Source organism: Mustela erminea, chromosome 20, assembly GCF_009829155.1.
Source record: "Mustela erminea isolate mMusErm1 chromosome 20, mMusErm1.Pri, whole genome shotgun sequence".
NCBI classification, from domain to species: domain Eukaryota; kingdom Metazoa; phylum Chordata; class Mammalia; order Carnivora; family Mustelidae; genus Mustela; species Mustela erminea.
In genome coordinates, this window is record NC_045633.1 from 144,207 (window position 1) to 161,690 (window position 17,484).

General features: G+C 44.1%; 1 non-coding gene across 1 annotated transcript; it reads right to left on the reverse strand.

The window, feature by feature from the left end:
• Positions 1–739: 739 nt before the first annotated feature.
• LOC116581560 lies at positions 740–847 on the reverse strand. Its single transcript, XR_004282106.1, has one exon. It is a non-coding gene; the product is annotated as a U6 spliceosomal RNA (small nuclear RNA).
• Positions 848–17,484: the final 16,637 nt, after the last annotated feature.

A 17,484-nucleotide genomic window follows, 5' to 3' on the forward strand; every position in this document is an offset into this window, starting at 1 on the left:
CCCATGGAGCTGGGACCCTGATGCGGGACTCGATCGCGGAACTCCAGGATCATGACCTGAGCCAAAGGCAGTCGTCCAACCAACAGAGCCACCCAGGCGTCCCTGTCTTTTTATTTTTAAGTTACCACAGTTATTTATATATTCTAGGTACAAGTCTCTTATCAGGTATTTGGCAAAATATTTTTTCCATTCCGTGGATTGTTATTCACTTTCTCTGTGATGTCCCTTGAAACACAAAAGGTGTTAATTTTGGTGGCATGCAGCTTATATTTTTTTTTCTTTTGCTGCATCTGCTTTGGTGTCATATATAGGAAAATATTGCCTAATCCATAGTCATGAAGACTCTAAGAGTTTTACAGTTTTAGCTTTTACATCTAACTCTATGATCCACTCTGAGTTAATTTTTGTATGTTCTTGTGAAGTAGGGCTTCAAAATCATTCTCTTGCATGTACAGATCAAATATCTATATAATGTATATTATATATATGTATCTCTATATAGATACATAATATATAATGTATCATAGTCTTGTGACTATATGTACAGTCACTATATTATACTATATGATATAATGTATCATATTCTTGTGTTGGAGGGCCAGTAAATGGTGTATTAAATTACGAATATGCAGTTTATGATTATGCTGGCACAAGCCACCCACACAGAATCAGTAGATAGTTCTCTCAGCATCCAAGCTCCGACTTCAGGGAACTGAAAACTCCTGGGGTCATTGTTTTTTTTAATATGGAACGCTTCACGAATTTGCATGTCATCCTTGCGCAGGGGCCATGCTAATCTTCTCTGTATTGTTCCAATTTTTAGTATGTGTGCTGCTGAAGCGAGCACTCCTGGGGTCATTTTGATTGAAATTTCAGTACACCCACGAAAAGAAAGTAAAGCCACAAGATTTATTACTTACAAATCTCAGACGTGGAGGGGCAATCAACTGGGGGAAGGGCAGCCTTCTGTCCTGGGTCATGACCACAGGAGAGAGAGAGCAGGGTAGCACCTATCTAAGCAACCATCTATGTGATTGGACAGAGGTCACTAACTTTTTAAGGGCTCAACTCCAAGTGGCTATTTTAGAAGGTGCCCTGGGAGAAACAAAATGGGAACTTGGGGCAGGAATGCTAAGTTCAGCTCTGAATGTAAACTCCAGACTCTGAATGTGAAGAGGGTTGTCATACAATAAAATGCCCAGGCAGTGACTCAAAATAGCTGTTTTCTCATTATGCACTTCTGACCTGCCAAGAAGCAGGCAAAGCTGACTGTAGAGTCCACAGAGAGTCCTCAAAGAACATGGGTGCTGGTAGTTAGAAATCAGGTGTGTATAGAAGTTGGGAAGAGTGAGAGCTTTCAAGAAGGGGACCAATAACCTTGACTAGCCCACTCAGCTTGATTATGCCATTTCCCAGTTTTAGACCTTTTCTGAAGCTCCATCTGAAACCCCTCACAAATTCTCCTAACAAGTAAACAACTCCCAGAATCTATTTCCTTTAGGAGGTTTTCTTAAATCTGTCAAATAATACCTTCACCCAGGCTATCCTAGGTTTGTTGATGCAAAACTTACCAACACTTACGCCTTCTACATAATGATGAAGCTGCTTTAGGATCTTGGGTGGACACCTACTCCCACAGAGGGAAATGCACAGCACAATAAGGGAGCCGAAGATGCAAGATAATTGTCTATTAAAAGATCTCCCCCCCACAACCACCCCTACTCCCACTGCAAGGTTTATACACACCCTCTCAGCTCCCAACATCTCCCTCCACGCCTGCTTCTTCTCCACTCTCTTAACAAGCAGGTAGTCTAGCTGATACCCCTTAGTTTCTCTGTTGTTATTATCTGATGGCAGCAATTTCCTTAGAAATGTGGACCTTCTGAGACTCATGGGTGGCTCAGTTGGTTGAGCATCTAACTTTTGGCTTTGACTCAGGTCATGGTGTCCGAGTCATGAGACCAAGCGTAGGTGCCAGCTTCCACACTCAGCAGACAGTCTGCTTAGGATTCTCTCTCCCTTTGCCCCTCCCCCAACTCATGCTCTCTCTCTCTCTCTCTCAAATAAATAAATAAATAAACAAATAAATATTTTTTTAAAAAGAAATGTGGACCTTCTGATAAGAGCAAATGGCTGATAACAGTTTACTGTTTTATTAATTAACTTACTGGGTAAGGCTTCAAGGTGTTTGCACTCTGAAAATATTAACTTAGTGTAAACTTCTCCAAAGGGGGAATTGATTCTTGAGCATCCCCAGGACTTGGTGCAATTGAGAGACAGTCAGGAGACAGCTCTGAACAGGAGGACTGTGAAACCTAGAGAGACCATCAATTTCAGTCCTTCCCTGGCCTTTAACTAAATCTCCCCTGTCCACTAATGTGTTATCAATCCAAGAGAATTAGGCAGGGAGACTGGTCATTATAATACAAAGTGTGGACAAAGTAAAGAAAGCACTGATGGTAGAGGAAGGAATTGCACGAAGATCCCACATGTTAGATTTAAATAGTGAGGCAGTTTCTCTAACCATGTAAAGTAGTTGGACTGGAATTTCAGGATCACGTGGTTGGGAGATAAGAGGTTTAGAAACTCCCCTCTTCCCCACCTGGAGGATTCTGGAGACTTGGCAGGACCTTATTTGGACATCAGCCCTCAGGTATCCCCAGTCTTAAAGACTTAAGAACACTTACTTGCCCTTTCCGTTTAGTGTAGTAAAATCCCACTGCTCTGAGATTTTTATTGTCACCAAGCTTCTGACCCAGGCTTTCAAGCAATAACCTCAGGGCCATCCTAATTCTTCTGCTTAGGTGTTTGACCAAGGGTCTGCTACAGCACTACACTAGCTCAACAATTTTGCAAATATTTATTAAGCACCTCCCACGTGACAGGCACTGTTCTAGATACTTTCCTATCTTTGCAAGCATTTAAAAAATGTTCTACATGCAGGAAAGTACATAAAATCTATGTGCTCATTTTTTTTTAAAAGATTATTTATTTATTTGACAGACAGACATCATAAGTAGGCAGAGAGGCAGGCAGAGAGAGAGGGGGAAGCAGGTTCCCTGCTGAGCAGAGAGCCCTGAGATCACCACCTGGGCGGAAGGCAGAGGCTTAACCCTCTGAGCCACCGGTGCCCCTATGTGCTCATTTTTGAAAGTTTGTTTGTTATTCATGCTCTGCACCCAGCGTGGGGTTCAAACTCATGACCCCAAGATCTAGAGTCCTGTGCTCTTCAGACTGAGCCAGGCAGGTGCTCCATCTACGAGTGTATTTCAAAGAATAGTTAAAAGGTACCCCTGTAACCACTACCCAGGGCCAGAAATGTTGTGCTCCAGAGCACCACTTCACACCGTCTTCCTCTCTTCTAGGGCTATAAGCACTATTCTGATATTCTATATATGTAGGATGAAATTATCATACATATGAAATTTTTATATATTTATATATTATTTATATATATGAAATTTATATATACTTATAAACATAAATATAAATATATAATCTATGTAAATGGATTTCTAAACAATATACTGTGATTCTGAGGGATTTTGAGCCTTATGGAAATGGAATTGGACTGTATGTCTTGTTTCTTCTGAGCTACAGTGTTTGCAAGTTTTTTATTGTTCTACAGTATTCCATTGTTTGCATTACCATTAATATTTATATGCATTTGACTGCTGATGACCATTGATTTCAGTTTTTGGCTATTAGGAACAATGCTTCTGGGATCACTCTGTAGTCATATACAAGTATGTGAGCTTCTAGTGAACTTTCTTTTGTTCTACCCTGTGAGAATCACTGCTGTTCAGCACTACCAGAACTCTCCTTAATAATGCAGTTGGACTCTGACTCTGCAAGGGGCAACCGTGAGGAAGAGGAGGCGCACGACGCGCCCAAGGTCGCTCAGCAGCCAGTGGCAGAATTCAGACCATCATCAGGGACTTCAGATATCGTCCGCTTCCGTGTCCCCCCACACTGAGGGGATCTGCCAGAGATGGGACCAGCTAAGATGAGAGGCACCACCTCCCAGTGTAAAATGTAAAGGCGCACGGAGATACTTGGTACTCAGGATTGACACTTGACTTTGTTTTTAGATCGGCCAACTGCAGCCTGAGCAGCCTGTGCAGCCAACTGTTCTTATAAATAAGATTTGTTTGCTTGTTTTTGAGATATTGCATTCAAATGTTGTTTATCTTGATTACAAAATTCTTGGGCGCCCCCTTAAATTCCGTGCCAGAAGCCAGCGCCTCACTTGACTCCCCCTAATCTCAGCCCTGCGACCCAGGCGGGGTCCTCTGGCCCCCCTCGACCTCGCCATCCTCAACCTTCTCCAACGCTTTCCAGCCCGGTCGGCGCCACCGCTTTCTGTCCCTAGGAGGCGCGGTCGCCCTGTCTCCAGCACATCGTTCTCTCTCCGTTCCCGGGCGCGGCGCGGGTCGGGGCGACCGCGGGAGGAGCGCGCCCGGGTGCGGGGCCGGCGCGTGCGCGCGACTCGCAGCCTCCGGCTCGGGTGCGCGGATGGTCCGCAAGCGCAGCGACCAGGCCTGGCTGGGTAAGCGGGGTTCTGAAGCCTCCGGCTTGAGGACAGTTCGCCCCAAGCCCCGTCCTCGGACGCTGCAGTTGGGGACTGGAATGGCGGTTCCTCCGGGGCTCTGTGGCGTGCCCACTGCCCAGACCGTTCCGCCCCATTCTTGGGAACGCCAGGGGACGTGCGGGGCAGGTTTTGGGGAAGTGAGAAGCGAAAAGGACGGGCCAGGACGAAATGCCCCTGGCTGAGGCTGGGTAAGGACGCCCGGGACCCTCGGCATCCAGGTCTGGACGGCCGGGGGGATGCCCGCGTGAGCGGCTTAGAGCCAGGGTCGGTAATCTTCCCGTTTCCGAGGCCCCTTGCCGGCGACTAGATTCTCCCGCAGGGCCAGCAGCGGAGGCGGCCGCCTGTGGAAGCCCCCGCGGCCTCTTTGCCGGAGTGGGGCGTCGGCCCTCGCGGAGCAGGGTCCCATCGCAGTGCCGCCGGACCTGGGGTCTCGGGTCCGGAGAGTGGGGATGACCAGCCCCGCTGGGCTGCACCCCCGGGCGTCCTGCAGGAGACCTGCGGACACGGGATCTCACGAGGTAAGAGCTAGCGAATGGCAGGAGCCTGAGCCTGCTGCCTCTTACCTCGAGCAGGGGGCATTTCCCAGCACGGCCTTCCGTCCAACCCCTTCCATAGGTTGTTCCATGGACCCCCCGGAAACATGTCAGTATTATCCGGTTGGGAAGGGGCAGCACGAGCGTCTCCACTGACCTTTTCAGCTTTGCGCTCTCCACTCTTCCCGGACTGTGCTCGTCCCATCAGCCAGCTCATTTCCCAGCCGTTCCCTCCGCACTTGCGGCACCACAGCCCCTCTTGGCCTTAGAATCCAGACCTCCTGCTATTCCCAAGGTCTCCACTGAATTCCACCTTTAACTGCCCCCTCACCTATGTGAAAACCTGCGCACATGTGTAAGCACCCAGGCCCTCAGGTTCAGCTTTCTCAGAACTTTACACTACACCACTGTGACTGAAAGTCTGTATATCCCCGCCCTGTATATCCACACTCATTTAGCCTTTATTTTTAACTTTCTGAGGAACTTCCTTCCACATTGTTGTCCAAATTATGTGGCATGGAGTCTAGCTATTGAGGGCTCCACACACCTAAGTTTAGGACCTTGACCTTACTTAATCAATACCCTGGACCCATGCCTGAAAAGGAAGGGCTATAGTGAAAGATAATGTAGGGTAATGGTAGAGATTTCTAGGATAAACTGAGATATCCCTTTAGTTCAAAGGCTCTCAGCTGTGGCTGTATACTATGTTATTACACCTGAGTGCAGCCTGGGCAAAAGAATTTTTAGAAACTGGTTAATTTTAATGTACAGCCAGGGTAGAGAGCCACTGCTTTAACCCTGAGGGCAGGTAGGTGGGGCCTGCCATGGCCAGAAGCGCTGGGCCAAGCACGCCTAGCTGGGAGCAGTGTCAACCCTTTTATCCTAGAATGCTGCACAAATTAACATTTTCCATGTGTTCCCTGCAGAAACTGGAAGCACTGCCCTATATTAAGAAACATGCCTGGGGTCCAGAGTCTATCATGGCCCGTCTCCCTCTCTGATTTCTCCCCTTCAGATTTTCCCCTGTGCTCCTCCTGCTATTGCTTCTATTCCATGTACGAGTGAAGCCGTATGATGACTGTCTTTCTCTGCTTGACTTACTTCACTTAGCATCATCTCCTCCGGTTCCATCGATATGCATCCTTTCTTTCTTTCTTTTTTTTTTTGAATTAGTGTTTTTTTAAATTTATTTATTTTCAGCGTAACAGTATTCCTTATTTTTGCACCACACCCAGTGCTCCGTGCAATCCGTGCCCTCTATAATACCCACCACCTGGTACCCCGACCTCCCATCCCCCGCCCCTTCAAACCCCTGAGATTGTTTTTCAGAGTCCATAGTCTCTCATGGTTCACCTCCCCTTCCAATTTCCCCCAACTCCCTTCTCCTCTCTAACTACCCATGTCCTCCATGCTTTTTGTTATGCTCCACAAATAAGTGAAACCATATGATAATTGACTCTCTCTGCTTGACTTATTTCACTCAGCATCATCTCTTCCAGTCCCGTCCATGTTGCTACAAAAGTTGGGTATTCGTCCTTTCTGATGGAGGCATAATACTCCATAGTGTATATGGACCACATCTTCCTTATCCATTCGTCTGTTGAAGGGCATCTTGGTTCTTTCCACAGTTTGGCGACCTTTCTAATGGCTGAGTAATATTCCATTGTATATATGGATATCTTTATCCATTCACTTTTTGAGGGGTAACTGGGTGATGGGTACTAAGGAGGGCACATGTTGTGATGAGCACTGGGTGTTATCCACAGCTAATGAATCATTGAACACCCCATCAAAAACTAATGATAGTGACTAACTGAACATAATATAAAAGAAGAAGAAGAAAGATGCCTGACAGCTTTGTGTAAGGTAATTGGAAGTAAGGTAAAACAAGCCAAAAAGGCAAACTAAGAAACATTGAGTAATCTCCAGATTTGGTAAAGAAAGCCTGGGCTAGATTAGTGATAAGGAATGTAGGAAAAGGTAGTTGGGACAGTTACAGAAAGAATGACGGACGATGGTGGCTACCTAGATGGAAGTTTTTGGCAGGCTGTATAGCTCTTATAACTGTTATAAGGACTGACTGCACTAACATATCCTAGTTGACCCCCAGAAGAGAGTCACCAGAACTGCTGGAGTCTTTCTAGAACTCCAGAGACCGTGAATAAGCTGGGGTCATTGTGGCTGGCCCAATGTCAGGCTCTAACAAATTGAACTATATCCATTCATGGTTAGAAGAGCTTCTGCTTTATGGTGGCCAGAGGCCCTTTCTGATATGGGGCAACAGCTATACTCCTGGGGATGATTCCTCATAAGAAATTCAACAGGGAAAAAACAAGCTCTGTGCATGGCAGGAAAATGCTTATAAAGCATTATTATAACAATGGTATATTCCAATAATAAAGGGAATTAATAAAATAAACTCATTTAACTTAAATAGCTAGCGTTAAGGGGCACCTGGGTGGCTCAGTCAGTGAAGCCTCCAGCTCTTGATTTCATCTCAAGTCATAATCTCAGGGTCAGGAGATCCAGCCCTGGGTCAGGCTCCATGCTCAGTGGGAAGTCAGCTTGAGGCTTTGGCTCCCTCCCTCTGCCCCTCCCCCCACCCTAGTGCTCTCCTTCCCTCCCCCTCAAATACATAAATCTAAAAATAAATAAATAGATAGCATTAAACTGTCATTATGAAAATGTGAATGAACCAGAGAACATTCATAAAGTATAAAGAGAATTTTCTTTTTGGGAGGCAGAATTAGATTCCTCTTTTGCTTGGAGTAGCTTCCTCTTCCTCAGTAACTAAACCATGATTATAGAGTATTTAAATATGTAGACATGGGCAAAGAAACTTTCTAACATGAACATGTTTTTCTTAGAGAGGGTCAGAATTATGGAGAAAAGGGAATTTCTTTTTCAAAATTGTCCCAGTGAGAGATATTGTAGCATACAAATTAGGAGAAAACTCTCTCAAGCCAGATCATTTGGGTCCTGGTCTGCAGCTTACCAAATGGATGGCTTTTGACAAGATTAACACTTTTCAGTGGCTTGGTTTCTTCATCTGTAAAATGGGTTAATAGTCCCCATGTTAGAAAGTTATTGGGAGGTTTAATCTATTTGTGGAAACTCTTAGAACAGCCCCTACATATAATAAGTATTCTATAAGTGCTAGCTATTTATTCTTTTATTAATTTTTGTCTTTTTATGTTATGTTAGTCACCATTAGTTTTTTTTTTCCCTATGTACACCTTCTTTCTTTTCTTTTCTTTTTTTTTTAATTCTCTTTTTTTTTCATCATTAGTTTTTCGTGTAGTATTCCATGATACATTATTTGCATATATCACCCAGGGTTCCATGCAATCCATGCCCTCCTTAATACCCATCACCAGGCTCACCCATTCCCCCCACTCCCCTCCCCTCTAAAACACTCAGTTTGTTTCCCAGAGTCCATAGTTGGCTCAGGGCTCATCTCCCCATCCAATTTCCCCACCTTCATTTTCCCCTTCCTTCTCCTAATGTCCTCCGTGCTATTCCTTATGTTCCACAAATAAGTGAAACCATCTGATGGTCATCTTTCTCTGTTTGACTTATTTCACTCAGCATAATCTCCTCCACTTCCATCCATGTTGATGCAATGTTGGGTATTCATCCTTTCTGATGGAGGCATAATATTCCATTGTATTTATGGACCACATCTTCTTTAGCCATTCCTCTGTTGAAGGGCATTTTGGCTCCTTCCACAGTTTGGGTATTGTGGACATTGCTGCTATGAACTTTGGGGTGCATATGGCCCTTTTCTTCTCTACATCTCTTTCTTTGGGATAAATACCCAGTAGCGCAATTGCTGGGTCATAGGGCAGCACTATTTTTAACTTTCTGAGGAACTTCCACATTGTTGTCCAAAGTGGCTGTACCAGCTTGCATTCCCACCAACAGTGTAAGAGGATTCCCCTTTCTCCACATCCTCTCCAACACTTGTTTCTTGCCTTGTCGATTTTTGCCATTCTACCTGTGTGTAAGGTGGTATCTCCATGTGGTTTTGATTTGACATACAAATGGCTAGCAGACACATGAAAAAATGTTCATCATCATTAGCCGTCAGGGGAATTCGAATCAAAACCACATTGAGATACCACCTTACACCAGTTAGATTATGGACATTTAAAATTACAAATTTATGTATATCCTCTTTTAAAAAGTTTTTCCAATGGGACACCTGGGTGTCTCAGTGGGTTAAGCCTGTGCGTTTGGCTCAGGTCATGATCTCAGGGTCCTGGGATTGAGCCCTGCATCGGGCTCTCTGCTCGGCGGGGAGCCTGCTTCCTCCTCTCTCTCTGCCTGCCTCTCTGCCTACTTGTGATCTCTCTCTGTGTCTCAAATAAAGAAATGAAATCTTTAAAAAAAAACTTTTACCAATGTCAGTTATACTTCAATTTTAAAAATATGCAAAACATTTTATTTTCCAATCTTATTTGTGACAAGCCATTTAATTATCTTCTTGGCTTGTGTGACTCCCTTCTTTTAATCACTTTAACCAATAAAGTAACATCTTTCCTTCTGCTATTGAGGTTGATTCTTTCTTGATGGTCAGTGTTCAGGTATTCCAGGCTAATGTGAATGAGCCTTCCTTGGTACATTTTAATGCACGATGAAGCTGTCAATGTCCAAGACTACTAAAATGTTATAACTCCAGGTGATATTTTAAAATAAATCTTACCATCAAGAAACACTGATTATATGATTCTGAAAGCAAAGTCTCCTTTGCAATTTTATAGCAAAACTATCCTCGATGCTCTACTCTCCCTCTCTGGGGAGCTTATCTGTGGAGGAATCTGAAACCTCCAGTTTCTTCCACAGGAACTGGGAACAAGAATGAGGACAAGCTCAGTAATGGAGAACATCAAGGGATAGACCCCAAAATAGTGTCATCTATTCCTGGACTCAGAGGAAGAAACACCTTTACATGACATTGTCCAGAACCTTAAATTAGAGAAATCTCAAGACAAGCCCTTGAGGATAGGGAGTACTACTCCTAGACTGTGAGCTTGCTGGACACAGGAAACCCATGCCTAATGAGAGACCCTATATCTGCACTGACCACAGTCACAGTCACAGCAAGAGCTTCTGGCAGAGATACTCTCTGACCCATCATCTTTGAAGTCATGCTGGTGAAAAGTATTACCTCCATCCTGACTACAGAAAACATTTCAGCCAAAGTTCCAACCTGATAGCATCAATGGATTCACCAGAGAAATAAGCTCTACAAGTGAAGGGCCTGTGAAAAGGGTTTTTCTCAGAATACATCCCTCATCCAGTATGGAAAGATCCACACCAATGAGAAACCCTGTCATTATCCCCAGTGTGACAAGACCTTCTGTGGGAGCTCCAACCTCATTAAGCACCAGTGAATCCACTCTGGCAAATATATATCTGTGGGGAGTATGGCAAGGGCTTTATAGTCAGCTCTGTGCTGCTGGCTCACCAAATACTGCATACTGCACTGAAGCCCTACATCTGTCCCCAGTACATGAAGGCTCTGGGGATGGGTAGAAGCTAATATTCTACAAGAGGGTTCACACAGGTGAGCAGCTTCTGCTGCTTTAACTGTGGTGACAGCTTTAGGTGGAAGACCTCCCTCACCTAGCACATTCATCTACAAACAGGGGGAAAGCCTTACAGGTGTGAGGAGTATGGGGAGAGCTTCAGCCTCTGCACCAAGCTCAAACGCCATGTGGCTTGTCACCAGCCCCAGGCACCACCTGAGGGCATTAGCCCTTCTAGTCCTCCCTCTGCTGGAGCTGAGCAGAAGCCCCAGGTCCTTCATGCCCCTTCAACAAGCTCCTTTTCTTTATCTTGCCCCTCCACCACAGTGATTGATGTTCCCACCCCATCCAGTCTCCAGGCTCTAACCATGCCCGGCTTCTTCAGACTCCTCCCCGACACCATCTTTTCCCTCCCTTATGTCTCCATTTTCCGTCTCCAGTATTTAGCACCCCTCCCTCATTCCTCCTCCACTCACCCCTTCCTCAGCTCTCCCTCTGCCCCAGGGATCCCTGCAGAGTCCAGACTCCAAGTTCCCCCTCCACAGATGAACCAGAAGCAGTAATGGCTGCTGAGTTTTCCTGTCCTGAGTGTGGGAAGAATCTCCCGGCCAGTGGCATGCTTCTCCATACAGGTGAGCAGCCTCATATGTGCTCTGACTTCGGGAAGTGCTTCACCCAGAGCTCCTTTCTGACCCAGCATAGAGAGCCCCATGAAGCAGAAAGGCCACACTTGAATTTAGAGTGTGGCTGTGGCTTCAGTCCGCGTGTCCACTTGATCAATCACCCAAAACATGCACACAGAGGAATAGCCATTCGCAGTACGGGGTTCTTCAATGTGGGAAATCTTTCAGCCAGAGGTCTAACCTTGCCAGATGAACCCATGCGGTGCGGTCCTAGATGAGCCCTGATAGCCTGGCAGGCGGACCTGTAGATGGGCCATTCATTTCCTTCTGTTTCCGTACCCTGAGGAAAGGCTTATTCTGCCTCTGTCCTCCTCAGAAATGCTGAGCGGTTTTGCTTTGCTCGGCTCAGCCCTGCTTTGTTTTGTTTACCTGAATTCCTCTCCCTTCCCTCAACTTCACAGTTTACAGAAGGATTCAGATGGTAAGCAAAAGTATGTTACTGAAATATGGGTATATACTCAGTATGGACAAGGATATTAAGTGACATCTTAATATCAGTGATTAATAAGTCATTTTTCTGTGCTTTAAAAAATCATTTAATTTTTTAAAATTTATTTATTTATTTTTAATTTTTTATTTTTTATAAACATATATTTTTATCCCCAGGGGTACAGGTCTGTGAATCACCAGGTTTACACACTTCACAGCACTCACCAAAGCACATACCCTCCCCAATGTCCATAATCCCATCCCCTTCTCCCAAACCCCCTCCCCCCAGCAACCCTCAGTTTGTTTTGTGAGATTAAGAGTCACTTATGGTTTGTCTCCCTCCCAATCCCATCTTGTTTCATTGATTCTTCTCCTACCCACTTAAGCCCCCATGTTGCATCACCACTTCCTCATATCAGGGAGATCATATGATAGTTGTCTTTCTCGGCTTGACTTATTTCGCTAAGCATGATTTATTTTTTATTTATTTTCAGCATAACAGTATTCATTATTTTTGCACCACACCCAGGGCTCCATGCAATCTGTGCCCTCTATAGTACCCACCACCTGGTTCCCCCAACCTCCCACCCCCCTGACACTTCAAAACCCTCAGATTGTTTTTCAGAGTCCACAGTCTCTCATGGTTCACCTCCCCTTCCAATTTCCCCCAACTCCCTTCTCCTCTCCATCTCCCCATGTCCTCCATGCTATTTGTTATGCTCCACAAATAAGTGAAACCATATGATAATTGACTCTGTCTGCTTGACTTATTTCACTCAGCATCATCTCTTCCAGTCCCGTCCATGTTGCTACAAAAGTTGGGTGTTCGTCCTTTCTGATGGAGACATAATACTCCATAGTGTATATGGACCTTATCTTCTTTATCCATTCGTCCGTTGAAGGGCATCTTGGTTCCACTCTCCCATCTTCTTCTTCCACCACTGTTTCTGTGTTTTTGTGTTTGTCCTGATAGTATATAAATCTTACACTTGGGGTTCTTTTTGACGAAGTTCTTCCTTTATTTGCATATATATATTTTTTTCTCTTGTCATATACTTTTATCAGTCTTTTTGTTTGTCTGTTTTTGTTTGTCTACTTCATAAATCTTACCTTGGGACCCATTCGGGCTGAACCTTCTCTTTCATCTTCCCTTTCTTTCCTGTCTCTCACTCTCTCTCTCTTTTTTTCTTTTTCTTTTCTTTTGTCTCTCATTTGGGTGGGGAATCCTGATTGCTCAGAAGTGTTCCAGGGTGCACCTTGACTGCACCATGGTCGATACATCCAGCTACATCTGTTCAGTCATCTCTCACCAAAATGACTAGGAGGAGGAATGCCCAACAGAAGAAAAATACAGAGGATGGACCTTCTGCAACAGAGCTAATGGATATCAACATAGACAATATGTCGGAAAGAGAATTCAGGCTAACAATTATGCAGGCAAGAGCTAGGTTGGAGAAAGCCATGGATGACCAAATGGAAGTGATTAAGGCCGAGCTGAAAGCGACCAGAGATGATGTTCACAATGTTAGGGTGGAGCTAAAAGCTACCAGGGCTGAGGTTCACAATGCTCTCAATGAGTTCCAATCTAATCTAAACTCTCTCAAAGCTAGGGTAACTGAGACAGAAGATAGAATTAGTGATCTGGAGGACAAACAGATAGAGAGAAAGGATCAGGAGGATGCCTGGCACAAACAGCTTAGAAACCACAAAAACAGAATCAGGGAAATAAATGATGCCATGAAACATCCCAACGTCAGAATTGTTGGAGTCCCTGAAGGGGAGGAGAAAGAAAGAAGTCTAGAAGATAAAGTGGAACAAGTTCTTCATGAAAATTTTCCCAATCTCATGAATGGAACCAGCGTTCATGTACTAGAGGCCGAATGGTCTCCACCCAAGATTACAGATTTCCAAAAAAACATCAAGGCACCTGATAGTCAAATTGAGGAATCATAATTGTAGGTAAAATCTCTTGAAAGCCGCTAGGACAAAGAGGTTCCTTACTTACAGAGGAAATCCCATCAGAATAACGTCAGAGCTGTCCACAGAGACCTGGCAAGCTAAAAAATCATTTTATTTGTTGGTTTTCCCAACAGTGTGCTATTAAAAGTGGGGGAAAAAAGTTGAGCTACACTGTGAGAATTCAGACTACATAGATGTCCTTAATAGCATCAGTCATCCAGTTTCTAAGCCCTAATCTTGATTCCTATTTCTCTTGTAACTTAAGTCCCACCAGGCACCACATCCTATTTGTTCTGCTTCAGAAAGTCTTCTCACCTTTGTCCCCTCCTCTCAGTGGCCAGTGCTACTGCCTTAAGTGCAAACTCTTGTCATCATTTCCCTGGAGTATATGAAAGACTCCTAGCCAACCTCCCCTGCTTCCAGTCTCTGCATTCTGGTTCATCATCCATATAATCCACCAGTTAGAGTCCTCACTTTAACCCCAGACTCCAATACTAAATCTGATGTCATTTCCCTGCTTAAAAGAATTCGTGCCTGCCACCCCATCTCCAAATGTGGCCTATAAAATAGAGTTCAAATGCTTCAGCATACCTTAAATGGCTTCTCACTTGGCTTTGTCCTACCTCCACAGCTTTAGTGGCCATGGCATTCACGCCTCTTGCACTTGTTTTATTTCCAACTACCCAGGATGTCCTTCCCCCTTTTCTGTGACCTAAACGTGTCCTACTTATCATATGAGTCCCAACTCCATTGAAAGCTTTCCCAAACTCTCTTATCATACTTGGTATGATAACTTATACTGCAGCATGATGAACCATCATGACTGTCTGGTCACATCGCTGCCTCCTCTAGTAAACTGAGCTCCATGAGAGCCAAGACGCAGGCACAGTGCTTGACTCATAGTAGATAATCAATAAATATTAAATAATATAATAATATAATATAATAATATAATATTAAATAAGGAACCACTTCCAGTTGCTCAAGTTTTTTTTTTTAAGATTTTATTTACTTATTTGTCAGAAGAGAGAGAGAGATAGCACACACAAGCAGGCAGAGTGGCAGACAGAGGCAGAGAGAGAAGCAGGCTCCCCGCCGAGCAAGGAGCCTGATGCAGGACTCGATCCCAGGATCTTGGGATCATGCATGACCTGAGCCAAAGGAAGTGGCTTAACTGGCTGAGCCACCGAGGCGTCCCAAGTTGCTCAAGTCTTTTATCCTAAAACTTGGGTTTCTTTTACTCTTCTTGTCCTCTCAAGTGACAAAATGGATATATTTGGAAATTTAACCAAAATGATCACATCCTATTTATGTCTTCCTAGTCCATGTGCCTGCCATTCAGTCATTGCATGGTTATTTTTATAGTGATAGCAGAGAAAAACAACTGAGAACAACACTGTTTACTTGGGTCCAGTGCATTTCATCCACAAATTTGTAATAATGAGATTACTAAAAATTTACAGGATGATCTCATCAAATTTTTAGCAGCATCAGTGATAGTGCCAAAAGGCCTTCAAGTTATTTTCAATAATCAGCATTTTTGATGGCAAAATACTTGAGATTAATAAGTCACTATTATAGGATCTCTTTACCAGCTGGCCTAGTGAATACAGCACATAGGATATGAGATGAAGATCTCATGGGAACAACTCCATACACTTGGCCTGTGGCATAACTTCAGCCTGGGCTCAAGTTATACAATTAATGAGACCAACTGAGCACAAGAATGCCTGCCTCAGCTAAAAACCTCACTGTTCCCAGGATTAGATACATATTTCAGAAAAATCAGGTCACAGTTATAGATTTACTTTTATGTATGATGTTACATTATTATGAAATGCAAGAAGAAAATAAAAGTATAGGCACAGCCATTAAACTTTTAGCAAGTTGGACTACATCTTTAAGCATACTTTGTTCAATTAATTTCATCTTAAGTAACTCTGGACTCACTTCAAGTGCCCATTAAGTTTCATCTACAAAATAAGGCAAAAAGTTTCAATAAAACAGACCATAGTACAGAAATTACGAATTCACTGGTAAACATTTAGCAATAGAATGTGTTTTCACAGAAATGTTCAGCAATTAATGAAGACTTGAAACCCAATTTTTTGGTCATTTTATGTAACTGAAATGTCTAAGGGTACAGACATTTCTCAGTTCTGGTACATCATGATCCAGGGGTTGAGATATTATCAAGAAGGCTTGATCTATCCCTGTCTTTCAGGTCTGCTCTGAAATATGGCTTCAGTATTGGCTTCAATATAAGGTTCCAGCCTGAAGCTCTAGCAACTCCAGGTCCAGTTGAAGTACTACTACATTTCAGTATCCAAGAAATAAGTCCCAAAATTGGGACTCATGGACATGTAGCCCTACCAAACCCAGTACTGTGGTTAGGAGGACAGAATGTTCTGGTTTGTCTAAGCCTGGGTCATGTTGCCCCTCCTGAAGCTGGAGGATGGAGTCAACACCACCAGAACTAAGAACTGAAAATGAGAAGTCGGTAGTGATTTTGCAAAGAAAACCCAGGTTGGGGGCACCTGAGTGGCTCAGTGGGTTAAAGCCTCTGCCTTCGGCTCAGGTCATGATCTCAGGGTCCTGGGATTAAGTCCCGCGTCGGGCTCTCTGCTCAGCAGGGAGCCTGCTTCCTCCTCTCTCTCTCTCTGCCTGCCTCTCTGCCTACTTGTGATCTCTCTCTGTCAAATAAATAAATAAAATCTTTAAAAAAGAAAGAAAGAAAGAAAGAAAGAAAGAAAGAAAGAAAGAAAGAAAGAAAACCCAGGTTTTTATTACCAGAAGAAGGCATATGTTGGGCAGACACAGAACAATAGATGGCCATTATAACAAGGTTCACCTGCTCCAAGGGCAAAGGGAGCCAATAACCCCTTTTTAGACCCTTTCATCCTGTTGTCATTAGCCCACTAGAGAGTTCCACCCTGATTCTGTCTTATTTCTAAATCCCTTCACAGTTCATCTTCAGTAACTCATATCCTGTATCCTCACTTTCTGGGACAATTCTAATTTCAGATATCCTGTCTTAAGCCTCCCCATAAACAAAATTTATATTTAGTAGATTAGACGTTGGACTGATCTTTGCTTTGGACAGTATGGTCATGGAATGTAGAATCCCAGGAAAGACATACAAAAGAAAATGACCGGGAATTGTTGCTTCACACCCTCAGACAGCTGAGGCATGTCTGAAAAGGGGCTGGCATGCTGCCCACTGGGGTTTACTTAACAACCAGTAAGTTTGTTCTCCCCCTGCCTAAAACAAAGAAAACCTAAACCTCTAGAAACTAGAAGCTTTGGAAGCAGCCCAATTACTTGATAGTATGCGAGACACCTTAAGAAATAATGGTGACTGCAAAGACCAAAGGAGCTGCTCTGCACCACCTCTACACAGATCAGCTAGGAAAGTGCATACTACCTAAATGTAAGGCTGAGTACTGGGCAGGTGTCCACATGGAGGCAACAGTAGCAGAGGATGGCACCATCTCTGGGCCTTCACCAAGAAAAATTCTTCACGGAAACTTCCAAGTTAAGACAAAGGGATGGGAGTGCCCAGGCAATCGTTTGGCTATGACCAGCAAAACTCAGCGGAGAGAGGAGAGCCTAGAATGTTTTCAGGTAAAAACACTTTGGGTCATTTGCTTTCTCCAAAAGCCATTATCATAAGCTGAGGGGACTGTATGTTAAGGGAGATGCCAAGTAACTTGTACTGGAATAAGGCCCATCTTGTCAGCAGCAAGTCGAAATTCCAA